General features: G+C 45.0%; 1 pseudogene; it reads right to left on the bottom strand.

Annotated features, from left to right (window-relative positions):
* The window catches only part of LOC135544948 (uncharacterized), a 56,993-nt pseudogene that overhangs the window by 21,134 nt on the left and 13,718 nt on the right, over positions 1 to 22,141 (bottom strand).

Below are 22,141 nucleotides of genomic sequence, written 5' to 3' on the forward strand. Positions count from 1 at the left end.
CACCAAACTGGAAGTCTTCCGACTAGCTTGGAAAGACAGTACCGTGCAGTACCGAAGAGCCCTTACTGCTGCTCGATCATCCTATTTTTCTAACTTAATTGAGGAAAATAAGAACAATCCGAAATTCCTTTTTGATACTGTCGCAAAGCTAATTAAAAAGCAGCATTCCCCAAGAGAGGATGACTTTTACTTTAGCAGTGATAAATTCATGAACTTCTTTGAGGAAAAGATTATGATTATTAGAAAGCAAATTCCGGACTCCTCTTTAAATCGGCCTATTCCTGAGTCTGCACAACTCTGCCAGGACCTAGGATCAAGAGAGACGCTCAAGTGTTTTAGTACTATATCTCTTGACACAATGGTGAAAATAATCATGGCCTCTAAACCTTCAAGCTGCATACTGGACCCTATTCCAACTAAACTACTGAAAGAGCTGCTTCCTGTGCTTGGCCCTCCTATGTTGAACATAATAAACGGCTCTCTATCCACCGGATGTGTACCAAACTCACTAAAAGTGGCAGTAATAAAGCCTCTCTTGAAAAAGCCAAACCTTGACCCAAAAAATATAAAAAACTATCGGCCTATATTGAATCTTCCATTCCTCTCAATTTTTTTTGAAAAGGCTGTTGCGCAGCAACTCACTGCCTTCCTGAAGACAAACAATGTATACGAAATGCTTCAGTCTGGTTTTAGACCCCATCATAGCACTGAGACTGCACTTGTGAAGGTGGTAAATTACCTTTTAATGGCGTCAGACCGAGGCTCTGCTTCTGTCCTCATGCTCCTAGACCTTTGTGCTGCTTTTGATACCATCGATTACCACATTCTTTTGGAGAGATTGGAAACCCAAATTGGTCTACACGGACAAGTTCTGGCCTGGTTTAGATCTTATCTGTCGGAAAGATATCAGTTTGTCTCTGTGAATGGTTTGTCCTCTGACAAATCAACTGTAAATTTCGGTGTTCCTCAAGGTTCCGTTTTAGGACCACTGTTGTTTTCACTATATATTTTACCTCTTGGGGATGTTATTCGAAAACATAATGTTAACTTTCACTGCTATGCAGATGACACACAGCTGTACATTTCAATGAAACATGGTGAAGCCCCAAAATTGCCCTTGCTAAGAAGCATGTGTTTCAAACATAAGGAACTGGATGGCTGCAAACTTTCTACTTTTAAACTCGGACAAAACAGAGATGCTTGTTCTAGGTCCCAAGAAACAAAGAGATCTTCTGTTGAATCTGACAATTAATCTTAATGGTTGTACAGTCGTCTCAAATAAAACTTTGAAGGACCTCTGCGTTACTCTGGACCCTGATCTCTCTTTTGAAGAACATATCAAGACCATTTCAAGGACAGCTTTTTCCCATCTACGTAACATTGCAAAAATCAGAAACTTTCTGTCCAAAAATGATGCAGAAAAATTAATCCATGCTTTTGTCACTTCTAGGTTAGACTACTGCAATGCTCTACTTTCCGGCTACCCGGATAAAGCACTAAATAAACTTCAGAATTTGATCATATTACTACAGTGCTAGCCTCTCTACACTGGCTTCCTGTCAAAGCAAGGGCTGATTTCAAGGTTTTACTGCTAACCTACAAAGCATTACATGGGCTTGCTCCTACCTATCTCTCTGATTTGGTCCTGCCGTACATACCTACACGTACGCTACGGTCACAAGACGCAGGCCTCCTAATCGCCCCTAGAATTTCTAAGCAAACAGCTGGAGGCAGGGCTTTCTCCTATAGAGCTACATTTTTATGGAACGGTCTGCCTACCCATGTCAGAGACGCAAACTCGGTCTCAACCTTCAACCTACAACCGTCTTTACTGAAGACTCATCTCTTCAGTGGGTCATATGATTGAGTGTAGTCTGGCCCAGGAGTGGGAAGGTGAACGGAAAGGCTCTGCAGCAACGAACCGCCCTTGCTGTCTCTGCCTCGCCGGTTCCCCTCTTTCCAATGGGATTCTCTGCCTCTAACCCTATTACAGGGACTGAGTCACTGGCTTACTGGGGCTCTCTCATGCCGTCCCTGGAAGGGGTGCGTCACCTGAGTGGGTTGATTCACTGATGTGGTCATCCTGTCTGGGTTGGCGCCCCCCCTTGGGTTGTGCCATGGCGGAGATCTTTGTGGGCTATACTCAGCCTTGTCTCAGGATGGTAAGTTGGTGGTTGAAGATATCCCTCTAGTGGTGTGGAGGCTGTGCTTTGGCAAAATGGGTGGGGTTATATCCTTCCTGTTTGGCCCTGTCCGGGGGTGTCCTCGGATGGGGCCACAGTGTCTCCTGATCCCTCCTGTCTCTGTCTCCAGTATTTATGTTGCAGTAGTTTATGTGTCGGGGCTAGGGTCAGTTTGTTATATACTTCTCCTTCTCCTGTCCTATTCGGTGTCCTGTGTGAATCTAAGTGTGCGTTCTCTAATTCTCTCCTTCTCTCTTTCTTTCTCTCTCTCGGAGGAACTGAGCCCTAGGACCATGCCCCAGGACTACCTGACATGATGACTCCTTGCTGTCCCCAGTCCACCTGGCCGTGCTGCTGCTCCAGTTTCAACTAGGACCTGAGCCCTTGGACCATGCCCCAGGACTACCTGACATGATGACTCCTTGCTGTCCCCAGTCCACCTGACCGTGCTGCTGCTCCAGTTTCAACTGTTCTGCCTTATTATTATTTGACCATGCTGGTCATTTATGAACATCTGAACATCTTGGCCATGTTCTGTTATAATCTCCACCCGGCACAGCCAGAAGAGGACTGGCCACCCCACATAGCCTGGTTCCTCTCTAGGTTTCTTCCTAGGTTTTGGCCTTTCTAGGGAGTTTTTCCTAGCCACCGTGCTTCTACACCTGCATTGCTTGTTGTTTGGGGTTTTAGGCTGGGTTTCTGTACAGCACTTTGAGATATCAGCTGATGTACGAAGGGCTATATAAATACATTTGATTTGATTTGATTTAGTCAAACAAACACACACCAGGCCATGAACGATATATTTACAATACCGCGTTGGTGAAAAGAGACCAAATTATTGGGGTGAGGCTACTAGCAGCTTACTAAACATCATACACTTAGCATTACTATATTAGCTACATATTACATCATTTATGCAGCAGCATACAAGACATTCTTGGACTCACCTTGTGAAGGTGGCGCAGCGGTACTGAGTTGGAAAATTTGGTCATCAAACCTTGTCATCAAAGTCTGGCAATCTCTGGATTTAAAAAAAAACTCTGTTGCATAGCAGGCTAACATCATTGGTTTCTTTGCAATGCTCGCAGTTAGCTACTGATTCCTTCCAAACCACTCATTGTTGAATTTACAACTTGTTGTGTAATCTCTATGTGAAATGGACCAATGAGCGCCAATATGTTTTATCTATAATTTCTCTTCATTATTTCTCTTCATATGACATAGGACTGAAAAAGATTTGCCAGTAGATTGTCGACTTGATGACAACTGATGATGACAGCTAGCTAAGACTTTAAAAGTAAGATGTTGACATGATCAGTCCAATCAAAGCTACTGTAGATATGAGGTTATTTGGTGTCATTCAATCTGTGGCCAATGACCTTGAGCCTTCTTGGATGGGCACTTCTAATATAACTCTATGGCAGAACCCAAGGGTCAAACATTTTCGAGCTCTGAACTTAGAAATGGGGATGACGTACTGTCCCATGAGTGACGGAAAACTGAGCCAATCCTGACAGAAAACTGAGCCAATCATGCCCAACGCTCTGTATTTTCTGCTGGCTTGCCCCACCACAGAAAACACTGAGCTAGGCTGAAACACCTGCATTTTGGAGCTACCTTACTCAAAAAAAAAGCAAAACGGAGACCATGTTTGTATGCAGCTTTTTTAACTCAATTACTTTTTCTTTTTTTTGACATTGTTTGCAAACTGATCTGTGACACATTAATGCCAAAATAACCCAAAAAGTATGGTGCTCAAAACAGGTGCGGCCCTACCCCACCTGCCCTGAATGACAGGCTGCCACCGATCGCCTGTATGGACATGCAGGAGGAGCCCAAGAAGATGCAGAAGTAAGGATTTAGTCTGATAAGACTATCGCTCTTTAATACTTTCTGAAGTTTGTATGCCATGATTGCTTATAACTTATTTATGAACACTTTTCTTAATTCAAAATGTATTTCCTTTCATTGCTTGTTTTAGAAGAACATATTGATATGTTTTAAATAAAGTTGGATGTGTTTTGATCCCAGGTTGCAGATGAGGAGAGTCAGCACCCCCAGACAGGAGAGACGTGTGACCATGCGTGTGTGTGCATGCAAGTAAGTGTGTGAATGTGTGTGTGTCTGACGAAACGCAACAGCTATACCAACATGAGCCATTAAAACTGGTTAGCCACCACTGCCAAAGAAATGACCAGGTTACAGTACCATGCTATGCAGCTGAATCTACTCCTAATCCTCAAACTATTTCCCTTTCAGTTCCAGGACCTATGAGGTTTATTGTAACCACAAGTCTCTTTCAGGTTCCTATAACTCCTCTGTGCCTCTGACTATGTCGTGGCCAGGTATTTCTGGATGACTCTGGGCAGACAAAAACAAAGTAGCTTCTAAGAAGCTGTAGTCTCACTAACCTTTCACTCCGATACCACTCTTGTCAGACTCTCTGGCCCTCTCTGGCCCTCTCTGGCCCACATACACACCCACTCAGAATGAAGTGTGCTGCCTGACACAGAGGTATGACATCATCCACAGTTTCATCAGAGAGAGCGAAAATAACAACTATGATGATGTACTGCAAGTATCTATCTTTGCCCATTGGAGGATCGACAGTTTGATGCACCATAGTGAACGTCTGTCAGGAGCTTTCAAGGGGCAGTCCTGTTATATCTCTTATAGAGTGCATTCGGAAAGTATTCAGTCCCCTTAACTTTTTCCACATTTTGTTACGATACAGCCTTATTCTAAAATGTATATATATTTAAAAAATCCCCAGCAATCTACACACAATAACCCATAATGACAAAGTGAAAACAAGCTTTAAGAAATGTTTGCAAATGTATGAAAAATAAAAATTTGCAAACATTTATAAAAACCTGCTTTTGCTTTGTCATTATGGGGTATTGTGTGTAGATTGATGAGGGGAAAAAAACCAAATGAATCAATTTCAGAAAAAGGCTGTAATGTAACAAAACATGGAAAAATTCCAGGGGTCTGAATACTTCCCGAATGCAGTGTCAACTGGTTCCAGAAACGTTACATAGGTTCATAGGGTTGGTTCTGATATGTGTCTGGCATCGTCTCCTATCTCATCTTATAGGACATATTCTGGGCGTTCTGCCAGATGGTCCTAAGGAGGGGGTCATGTTGCACCCCCTCATGTCTTTACCAAGCACAGGCAGGAACCAAGGATTATTTATGACACTAAAACAAGATTAACATTTTCAAAGCTGTCTCTTCCCGAGATAAAATGTTTCATCACAGGTTTTCCCCAGAATCTCACTGTTGTCTGTCTCAGTCTTTCACATCTCCATCTCTCCCTCCCTCCCTATTTAGTTTAAATGCCATGGCCAGTTCATGACCCTTGGGCCCTATAGATCACCCAGAGTTCATCCTGGTGACCTCCCTACCTACCTGTGTGTACCGTACCACTTAGCCAGCAAAGCCTTCCTCCACGTAACCTGCTCATTAGTTGAACACTGCCTCATTCTCAGATTGTAGTCATGAGGCACTAGGAGGACAATAGAGGCCCATTGCACAGCTTTGTCACTGTGTCATTTGCATCCCTGTGTGTGTGTCTGTCCTCTGTCTGTCCTTTGCGTGCGGCAGCGTTGCGAGTCTGAGGCTCCTTCCTCTCTGTATTCAGGCGTTCCAGGTTTGACCACCTGTACAGCTGTAACACAGTTCAGGTTCAGCTGGAAAGACACACCACAGTGCCTTGCGAAAGTATTCGGCCCCTTGAACTTTGCGACCTTTTGCCACATTTCAGGCTTCAAACATAAAGATATAAAACTGTATTTTTTGTGAAGAATCAACAACAAGTGGGACACAATCATGAAGTGGAACAACATTTATTGGATATTTCAAACTTTTTAAACAAATCAAAAACTGAAAAATTGGGCGTGCAAAATTATTCAGCCCTCTTAAGTTAATACTTTGTAGCGCCACCTTTTGCTGCGATTACAGCTGTAAGTCGCTTGGGGTATGTCTCTATCAGTTTTGCACATCGAGAGACTGAAAATTTTTCCCATTCCTCCTTGCAAAACAGCTCGAGCTCAGTGAGGTTGGATGGAGAGCATTTGTGAACAGCAGTTTTCAGTTCTTTCCACAGATTCTCGATTGGATTCAGGTCTGGACTTTGACTTGGCCATTCTAACACCTGGATATGTTTATTTTTGAACCATGCCATTGTAGATTTTGCTTTATGTTTTGGATCATTGTCTTGTTGGAAGACAAATCTCCGTCCCAGTCTCAGGTCTTTTGCAGACTCCATCAGGTTTTCTTCCAGAATGGTCCTGTATTTGGCTCCATCCATCTTCCCATCAATTTTAACCATCTTCCCTGTCCCTGCTGAAGAAAAGCAGGCCCAAACCATGATGCTGCCACCACCATGTTTGACAGTGGGGATGGTGTGGTCAGGGTGATGAGCTGTGTTGCTTTTACGCCAAACATAACGTTTTGCATTGTTGCCAAAAAGTTCAATTTTGGTTTCATCTGACCAGAGCACCTTCTTCCACATGTTTGGTGTGTCTCCCAGGTGGCTTGTGGCAAACTTTAAACAACACTTTTTATGGATATCTTTAAGAAATGGCTTTCTTCTTGCCACTCTTCCAGAAAGGCCAGATTTGTGCAATATACGACTGATTGTTGTCCTATGGACAGAGTCTCCCACCTCAGCTGTAGATCTCTGCAGTTCATCCAGAGTGATCATGGGCCTCTTGGCTGCATCTCTGATCAGTCTTCTCCTTGTATGAGCTGAATGTTTAGAGGGACGGCCAGGTCTTGGTAGATTTGCAGTGGTCTGATACTCCTTCCATTTCAATATTATCGCTTGCACAGTGCTCCTTGGGATGTTTAAAGCTTAGGAAATATTTTTGTATCCAAATCCGGCTTTAAACTTCTTCACAACAGTATCTCGGAACTGCCTAGTGTGTTCCTTGTTCTTCATGATGCTCTCTGCGCTTTTAACGGACCTCTGAGACTATCACAGTGCAGGTGCATTTATACGGAGACTTGATTACACACAGGTGGATTGTATTTATCATCATTAGTCATTTAGGTCAACATTGGATCATTCAGAGATCCTCACTGAACTTCTGGAGAGAGTTTGCTGCACTGAAAGTAAAGGGGCTGAATAATTTTGTACGCCCAATTTTTCAGTTTTTGATTTGTTAAAAAGTTTGAAATATCCAATAAATGTCGTTCCACTTCATGATTGTGGCCCACTTGTTGTTGATTCTTCACAAAAAATACACTTTTATATACCTTTATGTTTGAAGCCTGAAATGTGGCAAAAGGTCGCAAAGTTCAAGGGGGCCTAATACTTTCTCAAGGCACTGTATATATACAAAAGTATGTGGACACTCCTTCAAATGAATAGATTTGTCTATTTCAGCCACACCCATTGCAGACAGGTGTATAGAATAGAGCACACAGCCATGTAATCTCCTTAGACAAACATTGGCAATAGAATGGCCTTACTGAAGAGCTCAATTACTTTCAATGGGGCACCATCACATTAGCTCCACCTTCCAACAAGTCACTTCGTCAAATTTCTGCCGTGCTAGAACTGCTCAGCTCAACTGTAAGTGGTACAACTGTAAGTGGTAGGCCACACAAGCTCACAGAATGGCACCGCTGAGTGCTGAAGCGCGTAGCACGTAAAGATCTTCTGTCCTCAGTTGCAACACTCACTACCGAGTTCCAAACTGCCTCTGGAAGCAACGTCAGCACAAGAAATGTTTGCCGGAAGCTTCAAGAAGTGGGTTTCCATGGCCGAGCAGTTGCACACAAGCCTAAGATCACCATTCGCAATGCCAAGCGTCGGCTGGAGTAGTAGACTAATCTGGGGTTGACAGATGCCATGTAGAACGCTACCTGCCCCATTGCATAGTCTCAGCTGTACATTTTGGTGGAGGAGGAATAATGGTCTCTGGCTATTTTTTATCGTTCGGGGTAGGCCCCTTAGTTCCAGTGAAGGGAAATCTTAACGCTACAGCATATAATTACATTCTTGATGATTCTGTGCTTCCAACTTTGTGGCAACAGTTTTGTGAAGGCCACTTCATGTTTCAGAATGACTATGCCCCCTTGCACAAAGCGAAGTCCATACAGAAATGGTTTGTCGAGATCGGTGTAGAAGAACTTGACTGGCCTGCGCAGAGCCCTAACCTCAACCCCATCGAGCACCTTTGGGATAATTTGGAACGCCAAATGCGAGCCAGGCCTAATCGCCCAACATCAGTGCCCGACCTTACTAATGCTCATGTGGCTAGATGGAAGCAGGTCCCCGCAGCAATGTTCCAACATCTAGTTGAAAGCCTTCCCAGAAGAGTGGAGGCTGTTAAAGAAGCAAGGGGGGGGGGGGATCAACTCCATACTAATGCCCATGATTTTGGAATGAGATGTTGGACGAGTAGATGTTCACATACTGCTGGTCATGGAGTGTATCTAAAGAACACACCTGCTCATGTTGAAATCAGAACCCAACACAATCTGAAGATTAAAACGTGTCATAGGGTCGTTTTTGCAGACCAGAGAAAACATGCAGACTGTATCTATCTACCTAGCATCGCCAGCCACCCTGATCTCACCAGCTTACATGAATGGTTCACTAGTAGCAGTCTGGATGGCTCGTGAGGCTAGCATCTACTTAAATAACGGTGCAGAACCACATCAACATATGAAATGTGGCATCAAAATGACTGGTGATATTAAGCTGGTTCAGTATCACTCTTCCTCTATACATGACAATTCTGAATGACCAGACAACTCTAAGATCAGCAAAGGGAAGAGCATGTGGATTAGAGGAAAGGAGATGAAGGGCAGGTAAGTGAATGTCACAAAGCATATCTGTGTGAGTAAAAAAGTGGAAATGAGAGTAGGAGTGAAAGTCTTGGGGATAAACATGTGCAACATTGAAACTATTACTCCGGTCCCAGTCAGTCTAATCCCTGTCTGACAGGAAGTAACTATTGTGTTAAAGAAGAAGAGGCCCACATCTTCTAATTCCACTTCCTTAACGGCTAATAAAACTACAGACCTGTGAGTGTGTGTATTTTATGTCACCGTGGCCCCAGATCACACAATCCAAAGATGGTGGATCAATTAAGATATCCTGTAAAGGCTGTTTACCATTCAAAAAAATGCATCACAGTTCCTGCCCACTTTAGGCAGGAGTGGGATATTCCAGCCCTCGAGGGCATGATTAGTGCCACATTTTTGCCCCAGCCCAATCTAACACACCTGACTCCAATAATCACCTAATCATGATGTTCAGTTCAGAACGCAATGTGATTAATCAGCTGTTTTTGCTAGGGATGGAGAAACAGAGGGACACCAATCAGGCCTTCGAGGACTGGAGTTGCCCACCACTGACTTAAGGGGTGGTTTTAACATAGGCACCAATGCGATAGAAACTGGGTCTGGTCTTCTTAGTTTATTGACTATATATGTTCCAGACAAAAGGAACCAATTAAATGCCTCTCTTTCACTTCTGTCTCTGACATAGGTTCCCCAAGACTGCTGCTGGCAGTTGTGAGATAGAGCACCTGCAACATTTATATTTCACCACTAGATGGTGGCAGTAGCTTAGGGATGTTTGATCAAATATTCTTCACTTTACAGTCTCTGAGTATGTGAAGGTATCAAACAAACTTCAAGCTATTCGGTTATGAGACATTTCAGTGTCCTTATTTAGACCTGGCTTGATTTCGGATTCTTAGTAAACATGTTCAAATAAGGCTTGTGTTGTTCCATTATCTTGTGAGTTGTGAATGTGAAGTTATGTGGAGTTGAAAATCTTTTAGTGTGTGGTCTTGTGGTCCTTCTGAGAGGCCGAAGCTCATGAATGTTGAATTAGTTCTGTACTCCAGTGGCCAGATTGTGAAGCGGGCTCTGTATTCCAGATGCAGTTGGGGGTATATTTACCTTTTCGTAATTTACTAGACACTTATCCAGAGAGACTTGCAGGTAGTGCATTCATCTTAAGATACCTAGGTGGGACAATGGGTGTGAGAAGGGGTCGTTGTGAGGAGAGGTTGCGCGGGGGGGGGGGGTGGGATTATTTAAGATACTATTGACGAGGTAGGGTTTCAGATGTTTTCTGAAGATGTTTTCTGAAGATGCTGTCCTAGCTTCAGGGGGAAGCTGGTTCCACCATTGGGGTGCCAGGCCGGAGAAGAGCTTGGACTGGGCTGAGTGGGAGCTGCTTTCCCATTGGGGTGTGGAGGCAAAGAGACCAGAGGTGGCAGAATGGAGTGCTCGGGATGGGGTGTAGGGTTTCATCATAGTCTGAAAGTAGGGAGGTACAGTTCCTCATGCTGCTCTGTGGGCAAGCACCATGGTCTTGTAGTGAGTTTTGACTGGAAGCCAGTGGAGTGTGTGGAGGAGCGGGGTGACATGGGAGAAGCTGGGAAGGTTGAACCCCAGGCAGGTTGTAGCATTCTAGATAAATTGCAAGGGTTTGTTGGCACAAGTGGGGAGCCCAGCCAACAGCGAATTGCACTAGTCCAGACGGGAGATGACAAGTGCCCGGATTAGGAGTTGCGCCGCTTCCTGTGTAAGGTAGGGTCGTACTCTACAAATGTTGCAGAGCATGAACCTGCAGGAGAGATGCACTGCTTTAATGTTTGCAGAGAACGACAGGGTATTGTCCAGGGTTACGACAAGGTTCTTTGCACTCTGGGAGGGGGACACCATGGAGTCAACCGTGATGGAGAGGTCTTGCAGCAGGCAGGCCTTCCCTGGGAGGCAGAGAGGCTCCATCTTGTCGAGTTTGAGCTTAAAGTGGTGGGCCGACATCCAAGCTGAGATATCTGCCACCTGGGTGTCAAAAGAGAAAAGTAGTTGAGTGTCATCCGCATAGCAATAATAGGAGAGACCATGTGAAGATATGGAGCCGAGTGACTTACATGTATAGAGATTTAAGTCAGAGGCGGCAGGGAAGCCTAATGGTTAGAGTGTTGGACTAGTAACAAAGGTTGTAAATTCAAACCTCTGAATCCAGTGGAACAGCCACTGAACAGGCAATTACCCCACTGTTCCTAGGCCGTCATTGAAAATAAGAATTTCTTCTTAACTGACTTGCCTAGTTAAATAAAGGTTAAAAAAAGGAGGAGGCCCACATCTTCTAGAACCGATCCCTGAGGGACACCAGTAGTGGCCAAGAGACTTGGTGTCCACAGAGAGAAGAGGAGATCGGCTGGGAAGCCTAATGGTCTAGAGTGTTGATGCAACCAATTAGTGCAGAGCCAAGACACCCAGCCCTGAGAACTGCCCCTGGAAGGAGGCAGAGCCCAGATGCCCAGCCCTGAGAAAATAAGAATTTGTTCAGAGCTGACTTGCCCAGCCCTGAAGGGTGGAGAGGAGGCAGAGCCTGAGAACCCATCCCTGGGGGACAGAGGAGGAGAGCCTGAGACGCCCAGCCCTGAGATGGTGGAGAGGAGGCAGAGCCTGAGATGCCCAGCCCTGAGAGGGTAGAGAGGAGGGAGAGCCTGAGACACCCAGCCCTGAGAGGGTGGAGAGGAGGCAGAGCCTGAGACGCCCAGCCCTGAGAGGGTGGAGAGGAGGGAGAGCCTGAGACGCCCAGCCCTGAGAGGGTGGAGAGGAGGCAGAGCCTGAGATGCCCAGCCCTGAGAGGGTAGAGAGGAGGCAGAGCCTGAGACGCCCAGCCCTGAGAGGGTGGAGAGGAGGCAGAGCCTGAGACGCCCAGCCCTGAGAGGGTGGAGAGGAGGCAGAGCCTGAGACGCACAGCCCTGAGGGCGTGGCGAGGAGGATCTGCTGGTTCACGGAGGCAGCAGATAGATCTAGGATGATGAGAACAGAGGGTCGGCTTTGGCAGTGCAGAGAGCATCCGTGACACAGAGAAGAGCAGTCTCATTTGAGCGACCCGTCTTGAAGCCTGACTGGTTAGGTTCAAGAAGATTGTTCGAAGAGAGGTAGTGAGTTGGTCAGAGACATCTCTGTAGTGAACCAGCAGATCCTCCTCGCCACGCCCTCAGTGTTTTGACAATAAAAGATAGAAGGGATATGGTCTGTTGTTTTTGATGTCCGATGGGTTGAGTGTTGATGTTGATGGGTTGAGTGTTGGTTTCTTGAGGAGGGGAGCCATTTTGAAGTCAGGGGGAACAACCAGTGGTCAGGGATGATTTTATGAGGGTAGTGAGGAATGGGAGAAGGTCTCCAGAGATGGTCTGGACAAGGGAGGAGGGGATGTGGTTGAGTGAGCAGGTTGTCGAGAAGCTGGACCTCACCAGTTGCAAGATTTCATCTGGAGAGAGAGGGGGAGAAAGAGGTCAGGGCGTAGGGTAGTTCTGTGTGAGTGGAACCAGTGGACTCAATAGGCTCAGGGAATGAGGAGCAGATGTCGTCAACATTCTTTTCAAAGTGGTTGACAAAGTGGAGATGTAGCACAATGTCTGCATCCCAAATGGCACACTATTGACTACATAGTGCACTACTTTTGACCAGAGCCTAATGAGCCCTAGTCAAAAGTAGTGCAATATAATGTGTCCTAGTCAAAAGTAGTGCACTATAATGTTCCCTAGTCACTATAATGAGCACTGGTCAAAAGTAGTGCACTCTAAAGGGAATAGGGTACCGTTTGGGACCATAACCAATGCCATATGGAATATAGTGCGATAAGCTCTCTATTGTAAATACAGTTGAAGTCGGAAGTTTACATACACTTAGGTTGGAGTCACTAAAACTTGTTTTTCAACAACTCCACAAATTTCTTGTTAACAAACTATCGTTTTGGCAAGTTGGTGAGCACACAATTGTTTACAGACAGATTATTTAATTTATAATTCAATGTATCACAACTTCAATGGGTCAGAAATTTACATACACTAAATTAACTGTGCCTTTAAACAGCTTGGAAAATTCCAGAAAATGAGGTCATAGAAGCTTCTGATAGGCTAATTGAAATCATGTGAGTAAATTGGAGGTTTACCTGTGGATGTATTTCAAGGCCTACCTTCAAACTCAATGCCTCTTTGTTTGACATAATGGTTAACTTCTTGCGACTCCAAACCCGTATCCGAGAGCGTAATCATAGCCTCAAGCTCATTACCATAACGCAACGTTTCCTATTCATGAAAATCGCAAATTAAATGAAATAAATATATTGAAACACAAGCTTAGCCTTTTGTTAACAACACTGTCATCTCAGATTTTCAAAATATGCTTTTCAACCTAAGCTACACAAGCATTTGTGTAAGAGTATTGATAGCCTAGCATAGCATTAAGCCTAGCATTCAGCAGGCAACATTTTCACAAAAACAAGACAAGCATTCAAATAAAATAATTTACATTACGGATGTTTTAAATGACGAGACTCAGTTAGATAGCAAATGTTCATTTTTTCCAAAAAGATTATTTGTGTAAGAGAAATCGCTCCGTTTTGTTCATCACGTTTGGCTAAGAAAAAAAGCGAAATGCAGTCACTTACAATGGCAAACTTTTTTCAAAATTAGCTCCATAATATCGACAGAAACATGGCAAACGTTGTTTAGAATCAATCCTCAAGGTGTTTTTCACAATTCTATTTGATGAAAAATCATTCCTGGCAGTCGGTTTCTCATCAGAGGCAAACGGAAAAATACTGCAGCTGGAGATTACGCAATAATTGCGATGGAGGACACCAAGCGACCACCTGGTAGATGTAGTCTCTTATGGTCAATCTTCCAATGATATGCCTACAAATACGTCACAATGCTGCAGACACCTTGGGGAAAACGTGGAAAAGGTAAGCTGAATCCTAGCTCCTCCACAGCCATATAAGGAGTCATTGCCATGAGGCGGTTTCAAAAAATCCGGCACTTCCTGATTGGATTTTTATCTGGGTTTTTTCTGTAACATCAGTTCTGTGGCACTCACAGACAATATCTTTGCAGTTTTGGAAACGTCAGAGTGTTTTCTTTCCAACGCTGTCAATTATATGCATAGTCGAGCATCTTTTCGTGACAAAATATCTTGTTTAAAACGGGAACATTTTTCATCCAAAAATTAAAATAGAGCCCACTAGTTATAAAAGGTTAAATCAAAGGAAATCAACCAGGAACTCAGAAACAAAATGTAGACCTCCACAAGTCTGGTTCATCCTTGGGAGCAACTTCCAAACGACTGAAGGTACCACATTCATCTGTACAAACAATAATATGCAAGTATAATCACCATGGGACCAGCAGCCGCCATACCGCTCAGGAAGGAGAAGCGTTCTGTCTCCTAAAGATGAACGTACTTTGGTGCGAAAAGTGCAAATCAATCCCAGAACAACAGCAAAGGACCTTGTGAAGATGCTGGAGAAAACAGGTACAAAAGTATCTAAATCCACAGTAAAACGAGTCCCATATTGACATAACCCGAAAGGACACTCAGCAAGGAAGAAGCCACTGCTCCAAAACCACCATAAAAAAGCAGACAACAGTTTGCAAAAGCACATGGGACAAAGATCGTCATTTTTGGAGAAATTTACTCTAGTCTGATGAAACTGACCATCGTTATCTTTGGTGGAAAAAGGAGGAGGCTTGCAAGCCGAAGAAAACCATCCCAAATGTGAAGCAGGGGGGTGGCAGCATCATGTTGTCGGGGTGCTTTACTGCAGGAGAGACTGGTGCACTTCACAAAATAATTCACATGAGGAAGGAAAATTATGTGGATGTATTGAAGCAACATCACAAGACACCAGTCAGGAAGTTAAAGCTTTGTCACAAATGGGTCTTCCACATGGACAATGACCCCAAGCATACTTCCAAAGTTTTGGCAAAATGGCTTAACTTCTTCGATATAGGGGCGCTTTTTAATTTTTGGATGAAAAAATGTTCCCGTTTTAAACAAGATATTTTGTCACGAAAAGATGCTCGACTCTGCATATAATTGACAGCTTTGGAAGGAAAACACTCGGATGTTTCCAAAACTGCAAAGATATTGTCTGTGAGTGCCCCAGAACTAATGCTACAGGCCAAACCAAGATGAGATTTCATACAGGAAATGCCCCAGATTTTGAATGCGCTGTGTTCCAATGTCTCCTTATATGGCTGTGAATGCGCCAGGAATGAGCCTACACTTTCTGTCGTTTCCCCAAGGTGTCTGCAGTATTGTGACGTATTTGTAGGCATATCATTGGAAGATTGACCATAAGAGACTACATATACCAGGTGTCCGCTTGGGGTCCTCCATCGGAATCTCCAGCTGCGTCCACTTTTCCATTAGGTTCAGAGGAGAAAGGCAACTGCCACGAATGATTTATCATCGAATAGATATGTGACAAACACCTTGAGGATTGATTCTAAACAACGTTTGCCATGTTTCTGTCGATATTATGGAGTTAATTTGGAAAAACGTTTGGCAATGTAATGACTGAATTTTCGGGTTTTTTGCTTAGCCACGGTGATGAACAAAACGGAGCGATTTCTCCTACACAAATAATCTTTTTGGAAAAACTGAACATTTGCTATCTAACTGAGAGTCTCCTCATTGAAAACATCTGAAGTTCTTCAAAGGTAAATGATTTTATTTGAATGCTTGTCTTGTTTTTGTGAAAATGTTGCCTGCTGAATGCTAGGCTTAATGCTATGCTAGCTATCAATACTCTTACACAAATGCTTGTGTAGCTATGGTTGAAAAGCATATTTTGAAAATCTGAGATTACAGTGTTGTTAACAAAAGGCTAAGCTTGTGAGCCAATATATTTATTTCATTTCATTTGCAATTTTCATGAATAGTTAACGTTGCGTTTTGCTAATGAGCTTGAGGCTATGATTACGCTCCCGGATACGGGATTGCTCAACGCTAGAGGTTAAGGACAACAAAGTCAAGGTATTGGAATCGCCAGCACAAAGCCTTGACCTCAATTCTATAGAACATTTGTGGGCAGAACTGAAAAAGCGTGTGCGAGCAAGGAGGCCGACAAACCTGACTCAGTTACACCAGCTCTGCCAGGAGGAATGGGCCAAAATTCACCCAACTTATGGTGGGAAGCTTGTGGAAGGCTACCCGAAACGTTTGACTCAAGTTAAACAATTTAAAGGCAATTGTACCAAATATTAATTGAGTGTATGTAAACTTCTGACTCACTGGGATTGTGATGAAAGAAATTAAAGCTGAAATAAATCTTTCTCTCTATTATTATTCTGACATGTCACATTCTTAAAATAAAGTGGTGATCCTAACTGACCTAAGGCAGGGAATTTGTACTTGGATTAATTGTCAGGAACTGTGAAAAACTGAGTATAAATATATTTTGCTAAGGTGAACACTTCTGACCTCAATGGTGTTGTTCAAATCTCTATTCTATGAAGAAAGGTTGAGTCATCTGAAATACATTACATTTAGTAAGAAACACCCCCCTTCCTGAAGTGTGTTAGACATGCCTACACCTGCCAGATTATCTCAGAGATGTCATAGTCTGAGATATATTGCCACAGTTCATCCATACTGTCCAGTCTACAACAGTCTTGGACGTCCATACTGTCCAGTCTACTACAGTATTGGACATCCATACTGTCCAGTCTACTACAGTATTGGACATCCATACTGTCCAGTCTACTACAGTCTTGGACATCCATACTGTCCAAGACCCTACATCACATCATGTACTGGAGAAGATGAATACAGCTTTAGCTTCATGGCACACCATTCCCTTTAGCGCAGTCCCTCTCAAATAGTGGGGCGCCCCCCCCCTCGGAGCGATGCCAGGGGGGGGCGTGTGTGACCCCGAGGAACATGTTTTTTTGCCGCAGGGAGTAGGTATTTTTGCACTGAACAAGAGCACACAGCACAGAGCAGGAGATATGAAGTGCAGATAACAAACCCTTAAGAGACACCATGGAAAAATATTTAACAGGGATGAAAAGAAAGGCGGAGAGAGACGTAAGTCTCCCGAAAGCTAAGACAAGGAAATATGACGAAGCGTATGTAGCGCTTGGCTTCACTGTGACTTCGGTGGGAGAAGAGGAGATATGAGGAACAGTATGTAGCGCTTGGCTTCACTGTGACTACGGTGGGAGACGAGGAGATATGAGGAAGCGTATGTAGCGCTTGGCTTCACTGTGACTACGGTGGGAGACGAGGAGATATGAGGAAGCGTATGTAGCGCTTGGCTTCACTGTGACTACGGTGGGAGATGAGGAGATATGAGGAAGCGTATGTAGCGCTTGGCTTCACTGTGACTACGGTGGGAGACGAGGAGATATGAGGAAGCGTATGTAGTGCTTGGATTCACTGTGACTACGGTGGGAGATGAGGAGATATGAGGAAGCGTATGTAGCGCTTGGATTCACTGTGACTACGGTGGGAGATGAGGAGATATGAGGAAGCGTATGTAGCGCTTGGCTTCACTGTGACTACGGTGGGAGACGAGGAGATATGAGGAAGCGTATGTAGCGCTTGGTTTCACTGTGACTACGGTGGGAGATGAGGAGATATGAGGAAGCCAGTATGTAGCTACTTGGCTTCACTGTGACTACGGTGGGAGACGAGGAGATATGAGGAAGCGTATGTAGCGCTTGGCTTCACACTGTGACTACGGTAGGAGTCGAGGAAAGACCGGTATGTTTACTGTGTCTAAAAATGTTGGCAGTGGACAGCATGAAGCAAAATAAATTAAGGCTTCACTTCAAGACATTACACCCCAATCACGCTGATAAGCCGCTGAGTTTTTTCAGTGAAAACGTGCTGAATATTGCCAACAATTGTCCCGCTTTGTGAATGCTACTTCAGTAAACCAGCGAGCACTGTTAGCGTCCTATAAGGTGGCGTACCAAATTGCTCAGTGCATCAACCCCCATAGCAGAGGAGCTGATACTGCCTGCAGCATTAGACCTGGTCTCTGTCCTGCTGGATGACGCAAGTGCTGCAAGAATAAAACTATCTGCTGGAGAGGAGGGAGTACAGAGAAGCTGAGGGATAGCCTGCTGGAGATGAGGGAGTAAAGAAAGCTGAGGGATAGCCTGCTGGAGATGAGGGAGTAAAGAAAGCTGAGGGATAGCCTGCTGGAGAGGAGGGAGTACAGAGAGCTGAGGGATAGCCTGCTGGAGAGGAGGGAGTACAGAGAAGCTGAGGGATAACCTGCTGGAGATGAGGGAGTACAGAGAAGCTGAGGGATAGCCTGCTGGAGAGGAGGGAGTACAGAGAAGCTGAGTGATAGCCTACTGGAGAGGAGGGAGTACAGAGAGCTGAGGGATAACCTGCTGGAGAGGAGGGAGTACAGAGAGCTGAGGGATAGCCTGCTGGAGAGGAGGGAGTACAGAGAAGCTGAGGGATAACCTGCTGGAGATGAGGGAGTACAGAGAAGCTGAGGGATAGCCTGCTGGAGAGGAGGGAGTACAGAGAAGCTGAGGGATAGCCTACTGGAGAGGAGGGAATACGGAGAGCTGAGGGATAGCCTGCTGGAGAGGAGGGAGTACAGAGAAGCTGAGGGATAGCCTGCTGGAGAGGAGGGAGTACAGAGAAGCTGAGGGATAGCCTGCTGGAGAGGAGGGAGTACAGAGAGCTGAGGGATAGCCTGCTGGAGAGGAGGGAGTACAGAGAAGCTGAGGGATAGCCTGCTGGAGATGAGGGAGTACAGAGAGCTGAGGGATAGCCTGCTGGAGATGAGGGAGTACAGAGAGCTGAGGGATAGCCTACTGGAGATGAGGGAGTACAGAGAAGCTGAGGGATAACCTGCTGGAGAGGAGGGAGTACAGAGAGCTGAGGGATATCCTGCTGGAGAGGAGGGAGTACAGAGAAGCTGAGGGATAACCTGCTGGAGAGGAGGGAGTACAGAGAAGCTGAGGGATAGCCTGCTGGAGAGGAGGGAGTACAGAGAGCTGAGGGATAGCCTGCTGGAGAGGAGGGAGTACAGAGAGCTGAGGGATAGCCTGCTGGAGAGGAGGGAGTACAGAGAAGCTGAGGGATAACCTGCTGGAGAGGAGGGAGTACAGAGAAGCTGAGGGATAGCCTGCTGGAGAGGAGGGAGTACAGAGAAGCTGAGGGATAGCCTGCTGGAGAGGAGGGAGTACAGAGAGCTGAGGGATAGCCTGCTGGAGAGGAGGGAGTACAGAGAAGCTGAGGGATAGCCTGCTGGAGAGGAGGGAGTACAGAGAAGCTGAGGGATAACCTGCTGGAGAGGAGGGAGTACAGAGAGCTGAGGGATAGCCTGCTGGAGATGAGGGAGTACAGAGAAGCTGAGGGATAGCCTGCTGGAGAGGAGGGAGTACAGAGAAGCTGAGGGATAGCCTGCTGGAGATGAGGGAGTACAGAGAAGCTGAGGGATAACCTGCTGGAGAGGAGGGAGTACAGAGAGCTGAGGGATAGCCTGCTGGAGATGAGGGAGTACAGAGAAGCTGAGGGATAGCCTGCTGGAGATGAGGGAGTACAGAGAAGCTGAGGGATAGCCTGCTGGAGAGGAGGGAGTACAGAGAAGCTGAGGGATAGCCTGCTGGAGATGAGGGAGTACAGAGAAGCTGAGGGATAGCCTGCTGGAGAGGAGGGAGTACAGAGAAGCTGAGGGATAGCCTACTGGAGAGGAGGGAGTACAGAGAGCTGAGGGATAGCCTACTGGAGATGAGGGAGTACAGAGAAGCTGAGGGATAGCCTGCTGGAGATGAGGGAGTACAGAGAGCTGAGGGATAGCCTACTGGAGATGAGGGAGTACAGAGAAGCTGAGGGATAGCCTGCTGGAGAGGAGGGAGTACAGAGAAGCTGAGGGATAGCCTGCTGGAGAGGAGGGAGTACAGAGAAGCTGAGGGATAGCCTACTGGAGAGAAGGGAGTACCTTTATATCACATCCTACAGACTGAAACACACAGTACCAGAACGTTCACTTACCTGAACGGATAAAAATACACAGTATTTAGACTCTTGTTGTATCAGACATTTTACCTTGTTCCCAATTTTAAAATGTGATATTTTATATATACAGTGGGGCAAAAAAAGTATTTAGTCAGCCACCAATTGTGCAAGTTCTACCACTTAAAAAGATAAGAGAGGCCTGTAATTTTCATCATAGTTACACTTCAACTATGACAGACAAAACGAGAAAAAAAAGTCCAGAAAATCACACTGTATGATTTTTTATGAATTTATTTGCAGATCATGGTCGAAAATAAGTATTTGGTCACCTACAAACAAGCATGATTTTTGGCTCTCACAGACCTGTAACTTCTTCTTTAAGAGGCTCCTCTGCCCTCCACCTTTTACCTGTATTAATGGCACCTGTTTGAACTTGTTATCAGTATAAAAGATACCTGTTCACAACCTCAAACAGTCACACTCCAAACTCCACTATGGCCAAGACCAAAGAGCTGTCAAATGACACCAGAAACAAAATTGTAGACCTGAACCAGGCTGGGAAGACTGAATCTGCAATAGGTAAGCAGCTTGGTTTGATGAAATCAACTGTGGGAGCAATTATTAGGAAATGGAAGACATACAAGACCACTGATAATCTCCCTTGATCTGGGGCTCCACGCAAGATCTCACCCCGTGGCGTCAAAATGATCACAAGAACGGTGAGCTAAAATCCCAGAACCACACGGGGGGACCTAGTGTATGACCTGCAGAGAGCTGGGACCAAAGTAACAAAGCCTACCATCAGTAACATACTACGCCGCCAGGGACTCAAATCCTGCAGTGCCAGACGTGTCCCCCTGCTTAAGCCAGTACATGTCCAGGCCCGTCTGAAGTTTGCTAGAGAGCATTTGGATGATCCAGAAGAAGATTGGGAGAATGTCATATGGTCAGATGAAACCAAAATATAACTTTTTGGTAAAAGCTCAACTCGTCGTGTTTGGAGGACAAAGAATGTTGAGTTGCATCCAAAGAACATCATACCTACTGTGAAGCATGGGGGTGGAAACGTCATGCTTTGGGGCTGTTTTCCTGCAAAGAGACCAGGACAACTGATCCGTGTAAAGGAAAGAATGAATGGGGCCATGTATCGTGAAATTTTGAGTGAAAACCTCCTTCCATCAGCAAGGGCATTGAAGATGATACGTTGCTGGGTCTTTCAGCATGACAATGATCCCAAACACACCATCCGGGCAACGAAGGAGTGGCTTCGTAAGAAGCATTTCAAGGTCCTGGAGTGGCCTAGCCAGTCTCCAGATCTCAACCCCATAGAAAATCTTTGGAGGGAGTTGAAAGTCCGTGTTGCCCAGCAACAGCCCCAAAACATCACTGCTCTAGAGGAGATCTGCATGGAGGAATGGGCCATGGATTGTTGGCGAGTTGTTTGCGCTTTTTTTTAAATTGAATTTTAAAACATGCAATCTCCCTCAATGCGCCAATAACCAACAAAAAGAACAAAAGAGAAAAAAGACAAAGACGAAGGAAAACAGAAATGCAAAAAACAAAAGATATTCAGGACAACAAAAATCATAACAGGAATGCCATCTGAATATGTTTTAGGGCATGTATGGCACTATTTTCTTGAGTGTATGTGTGTGTGTCCATGTGTGTGTCCATGTGTGTGTCCATGTGTGTGTCCATGTGTGTGTCCATGTGTGTGTCCATGTGTGCACAAGAACGTACAAGAACCTCCGTGGCATCAACCTTAAGCAAACAGGCAATGGATGTAACAGTGGAATACTTATCACCAGGGCCTAAAGGTTAAAAGTAGTGTACTTTGTAGGGAATAGCACACAGGGTTGCACATTATATCTTAGAAGGTTCAACTAGGACAGTGGTGGTCAACTCTGGAGGGCCATAGTGTCTTTGGACTTTTGTTCCATCTAACAAACCTGCTATATAATATGCTATGAATTTGCCACAAAGCACTCACAAACGTTTTGTGATTTTTGGCACAGAAGATTATGCTTCAACAAAATGAACAGCTTGTTTTAATAGAGGGAAAGAAAGAAGTGAAAGAAGATGGTTTTGTCGGTAGGGATTGATTGGAAGTATTCAGATGTGCAGTCAGGTGTGCCAGGCAATGAGTCTGACATTGATTGGCTCTATTGTGTACTCAGCTGGCA

The sequence above is a fragment of the Oncorhynchus masou genome, chromosome 9 (genome assembly GCF_036934945.1).
Source record: "Oncorhynchus masou masou isolate Uvic2021 chromosome 9, UVic_Omas_1.1, whole genome shotgun sequence".
NCBI lineage: Eukaryota > Metazoa > Chordata > Actinopteri > Salmoniformes > Salmonidae > Oncorhynchus > Oncorhynchus masou.